The sequence below is a fragment of the Mus pahari genome, chromosome 21, assembly GCF_900095145.1.
Source record: "Mus pahari chromosome 21, PAHARI_EIJ_v1.1, whole genome shotgun sequence".
Taxonomy (NCBI): Eukaryota; Metazoa; Chordata; class Mammalia; order Rodentia; family Muridae; genus Mus; species Mus pahari.
Window position 1 is genome coordinate 53228755 of NC_034610.1, and position 5770 is coordinate 53234524.

Below are 5770 nucleotides of genomic sequence, written 5' to 3' on the forward strand. Positions count from 1 at the left end.
TCCATTTAGTTTGATGTTGGCTACTGGTTTGCTGTATATTGCTTTTACTATGTTTAGGTATGGACCTTGAATTCCTGATCTTTCCAACACTTGTATCATGAAGGCCTGTTGGACTTTGTCGAATGATTTCTCAGCATCTAATGAAATGATTATGTGGGATTTTTTTTCCCCTTTGAGTTTGTTTACATAGTGGATTACATTGATGGTTGATGGATTTCCATATATTGAACCATCCCTGAATCCCTGGGATGAAGTCCTACTTGATCATTACAGATGATCATTTTGATGTGTTCTTTGATTCGGTTTGTGAGAATTTCACTGGGTATTTTTCATCGATATCTATAAATGAAATTGGTCTGAAGCTTTCTTTCTTTGTTGGTTCTTTGTGTGGTTTAGGTATAAGCATAATTGTGGTTTCATAGAACGAATTGGGTAGTATTCCTTCTGTTTTATTTTGTGGAATAGTTTGAGGAGTATTGGTATTAGGTCTTCTTTGAAGGTCTGATAGAATTCTTCACTAAATCCATCTGGTCCTGGGCTCTTTCGTTGGGAGAGTACTAATGATTGCTTCTATTTCTTTAGGGATTATGGAAATGTTTAGACAGTTTACCTGATCCTTATTTAACTTTGGTACCTGGTGTCTATCTAGAAAATCATCCATTTCATCCAGATTTTCCAGTTTTTTGATTATAGACCTTTGTCATAGGATCTGATGATTTTTTTGGATTTCTTTGGTTTCTGTTGTTATGTTTCCCTTTTCATTTCTTATTTTGTTAATTTTTATACTGTCTCTGTGCCCTCTGGTTAGTCTGGCTAAGGGTTTATCTATCTTGTTGATTTTTTTCCAAGAACCAGCTCCTGGTTTTGTTGATTCTTTGTATAGCTCTTTTTGTTTCTACTAGGTTGATTTCAGCCCTGATTTTTTTTTTCCTGCTGTCTACTCCTCTTGGGTGTATTTGCTTCTTTTTGTTATTGAGCTTTCAGATGTGCTGTTAAACTGCTACTGTATGCTTTCTCCAGTTTCTTTTTGGAAGAACTCAGAGCTTTGAGTTTTTCTCTTAGCACTGCTTTCATTGTGTCCCATAAGTTTGGGTATGTTGTGGCTTCATTTTCATTAAACCCGAAAATGTCTTTAATCTCTTTTTTCCTTCCTTTTTTGACCAAGTTGTCATTGAGTAGAGCATTGTTCAGCTTCCATGTGTATGTGCTTTTTGTTGTTTTGTTACAATTGAAGACCAACCTTAGTCCGTGGTGATCTGATAGGATGTATGGGATCATTTCAATCTCATTGTGTCTGTTGAGGCCTGCTTTGTGACTGATTATATGGTCAGTTTTGGAGAAGGTACCATGAGGTGCTGAGAAGGTATCTTCTTTTGTTTTAGGATGAAATGTTCTGAGCTATCTGTTGAATCCATTTGGTTTATACCTTCTGTTAGTTTCACTATGTCTCTGTTTACTGTCTCTTTCCATGATCTGTCCATTACTATGAGTGGGGTGTTGAGGTCTGCCATTATTATTGTGTGAGGCACAATGTGTGCTTTGAACTTTAGTAAAGTTTCTTTTATAAATGTGGATACCCTTGCATTTGGAGCATAGATGTTCAGAATTGAGAGTACATCTTGGTAGAATTGTCCTTTGATGAATATGAAGTGTCCTTTGTAATCTGTTTTTGACAACTATTGGTTGAAAGTCGATATTAGAATGGTACTCCAGCTTGTTTCTTGGGACCATTTGCTTGGAAAATTGTTTTCCAACCTGTTACTCTGAGGTAGTGTCTGTATTTGACACTGAGGTCTGTTTCCTATTTGCAGCTAAATGCTGGGTCCTGTTTACATATTTAGTCTGTTAGTTTATGTCTTTCTATTGGGGAATTGAGTCCATTGGTGTTAAGAGATATTAAGGAAATGTCATTGTTGCCTCCTGTTGTTTTTGTTGTTAGAGGTGAAATTACATTTGTGTGGCTATCTCCTTTTTATGTTTGTTGAAACAAGATTCTTTCTTGCTTTTTCTACAGTGTAGTTTCCCTCCTGGTATTGGAGTTTTCCATCTATTATCTCTTGTAGTGCTGTATTTGTAGAAAAATACCGTGTAAATTTGTTTTGTTATGGGATATCTTGGTTTCTCCATCTATGGTATTTGAGAGTTTTTGCTGGTGTAGTAGCCTGGGCTGGCATTTGTGTTCTCTTAGGGTCTGTATGAAATCTGCCCAGTATCTTCTAGCTTTCATAGTCTCTGGTGAGAAGTCTGGTGTAATTTTGATAGGTCTGCTTTATGTTTCTTGACCTTTTTCCCTTACTGCTTTTAATATTCTTTGTTTTGTGCATTGGGTGTTTTGATTATTTTTTCATGGGAGGAATTTCTTTTCTGGTCCAATCTATTTGGAGTTCTGTAAGCTTCTTGTATGTTTATGGGCATCTCTTTCTTTAGGTTAGGAATGTTTTCTTCTATAATTGTTGTTGAAGATATTTACTGGCCCTTTAAGTTGGGAATCTTCACTCTCTTCTGTACCTGTTATCCTTAGGTTTGGTCTTCTCATTGTGTCCAAGATTTCCTGGATGTTTTGTGTTAGGAGCTTTTTACATTTTGCATTTTATTTGATTGCCGTGTCAATGTTTTCTATGGTATCTTCTGCACCTGAGATTTTCTCTTCTTTCTCTTGTATTCTGTGGGTGATGCTTGTGTCTATGACTCCTGATCTCTTTCCTAGGTTTTTTTTATCTCCAGAATTGTCTCCCTTTGTGATTTTTTTATTGATTTGATATTCATTTTTAGATCCTGGATGGTTTTGTTAAATTCCTTCATCTGTTTGGTTGTGTTTTCCTGTAATTCCTTAAGGGACTTTTGTATTTTCTCTTTAAGGGCTTCTAGCTGTTTACCTGTGCTCTCCTGTATTTCTTTAAGGGAGTTAGGTATGTCCTTCTTAAAGTCCTCTATCACCATCATGATATGCAAATTTAAGTCAGAGTCTTGAATTTCTGGTGTGTTGGGTTATCCAGGGCTTACTGTGTTGGGAGAACTGGGCTCTGATGGTGCCAAGTTGCCTTGGTTTCTGTTGCTTATGTACTTGCCCTTGCCTTTTGCCATCTGGATATCTCTGGTGTTAGCTTGTCTTTCTGTCTCTGAATGTGGCTTGTCCCTCCTAGAAGCCTGTGTATCAGTACTCCTGGGAGACCAGTTCTCTCTGGGAGGAATTTGGGTATGGAGAGCTGTGCCACAGTCAGCTTGGTGGCACAGACAGAAACCTGAAGGATTCTGTTCCTGGCTTTTTTTTTCATTCCTGTGTCCTGATGGCTCTGGGGGGTGGTGGTGGGTGCTGGGTCCCTCCTGGGTTAGGAATTTGACCAGCAGTGGTGGTCTCACCTGTGCTCACAGGTGTGCCAGCTCTCCTGGGAGACCAGCTCTCTCCTGGTGGTATTTGGGTTTGGAGTGCTGTGGCACAGGATTAGCGCTGGGCACAGACTGTTACTTTGACTTCTTTTCTTCCTGTTTATATCCCCTTGATCTCCATTAGTTGTCCTATTATTCTAGTTAAGACTTCAAGTACTATAATAAATAGATATGGAGAAGTGGAATCTTTTCTTTTTTTCCAATTTTAATGTAAATGCTTTCAGTTTGTCTCTATCTAAAGTTGATGTTGGTTGTGTTTTTCCAGTAAAATTCCTTTATTATGTTGATGTATGTCACCTGTATTCATAATCTTTTCGGGGCTATTAAGAAGATACCTTGAAGTTTTCAAAGGCCTTTCCTGCATCTAATGAGATAATCATGTGGTTTTTTTTCTTTCTTTTCTGTTTATATGGTGGATTACATTTATCAGTTTCTATGCATTTGTTAATTTGGATCTTCTATCCCTGCTTTTTAGTTAATTTAACTAAGGGTTTATCAATTTTATTGATTTTCTCATTTGTTTCATTGATTTTTGTTGTTATTGTTTCTATTTTATTGATTTTAGCCCTGAGTTTGATGCAATCTTACCACTCCTTTTGTGTGTGGATTTCTTCTTTTCATTATAAAATTTTCAGGTGTGTTATTAAAATTTCTTATATGAGATCTCTCTCTCTCCTTTTTTTTTTTTTTTAACATAGGCACTGAGTGCTACAAAGTTGCCTCTTAGAACTGCCTTCATTGTGTCCCATAAATATGGGTATGTTGTGCGTTCATTTTTATTCAATTCTAAAAATTTAATTCTTTTAATTTCTTAATTTTTCATTCAGTAGTGAGTTTTTCAGTCTTCATGAGTTTATAAGCTTTTTATTGTTTCTGTTTCTGTTGCTATCTTGTTGTAATATATGGTGATCAGATAGGATGCAAGGTGTTATTTCAATTTTCTTGTGTCTGTTTTAACCTGCTTTGTGTCCAAGTATGTGGTCCATTTTGGAGAAAGTTTCATGAGCTGCTGAGAGGAAGACATATCCTTTTGTGTTTGGGTGACGTGTTCTGTAAATATCTGTTTGGTTTGTTTTGGTTGTATTGTTAGTTAGCTCCAACATTTTTTGTTTGTTTGCTTTTTGTCTGGTTGACTTGTCTATTAGTGAGAGTGGGATATTGCAGTCACTATCACTGTGTGAGAGTGTCAATATGTGATTTAAACTGTAGAAGTGTTTTTTCAGAAACTTAGGCGCCCTTGTGTTTGGTGAAGAGTGTTGCAAATTACAATATCTTCTTGGTGGATACTCCCTTTGATAAGTATGTAATGTCCTGCCTATGTCTTCTACTTAGTTTTTGTTTGCTCTTTTTTTTGGGGGGTGTGTGTCAGGTAATAAAATGGCTACAGTTTGCTTTTTTAGGTCTATTTGCTTTGAGCATCTTTTTCCCATCCTTTTATCCTCAGATTATGTCTATCCTTGATGTTAAGATGTATTTCTTGGATTCAACAGAATATGGATCCTGTTTCTGCGTGTTAATCTGTCTTTTTGTTGAGGAACCGCAACCATTGATATTGAGAGATACCAATAAGCATTGCTTTCCCCCCATTATTTTGTTTCTGTGGTGTGCATTTTCTTCTCTTTCGATTAGCTTGTCTGACATTATTTATTTCTGCGTTTTCTTGAATGTGGCCAGCCTCTTCAGGGTGAAGGTTCCCCCCCCCCCCCCGTGCCTTCAATAGCGCTGGATTTGTAGACAGACACTGCTTAAATTTGGCTTTATCATGGAATATTTTGTTTTTCATCTATTGAGAGTGAATGTTTTACTGGGTATAGTAGTCTGGCGTCTATGGTATCTTAAAGTTTGCACAACATTCTTCTAGGCTTTTCTGACTTTTACATTCTTCATTGAAATTTCAGTTGTTTTTCGAATAGGTCTGCCATGATATGTTATTTGCCTTCCTCCCCACTCCCTCCTTCAGCATTTAGTATTCTTTCTCTGTCCTGTTCAGTTAGTTGTTTGTTTGTTTGTTTGTTTGTTTGACGGACTGGTTCTTTTTGAAAATTAATTTATTTTGTACACTCCATATTTCATTCCCTGCCCCTCTCTACCCTCTGACTCCTACACACCTCCTCACCACCCTCCTGTCTCCACGTGGATGCCCCCAACCTCCATCCCACCTGACCTCTAAACTCCCTGAGGCCTCCAGTCTCTTGAGGATTAGGTGCATCATCTCTGAATGAACACAGACCCGGAAGTCCTCTACTGTATGTGTATTGGGGGCCTCATATCAGCTGGCGTATGCTGCCTGTTTGGTGGACCAGTGTTTGAAAGACCTCGGGGGTCCAGATTAATTGAGACTGCCGGTCCTACTGTAGGATCACCCTTCTCCTCAGCTTCTTTC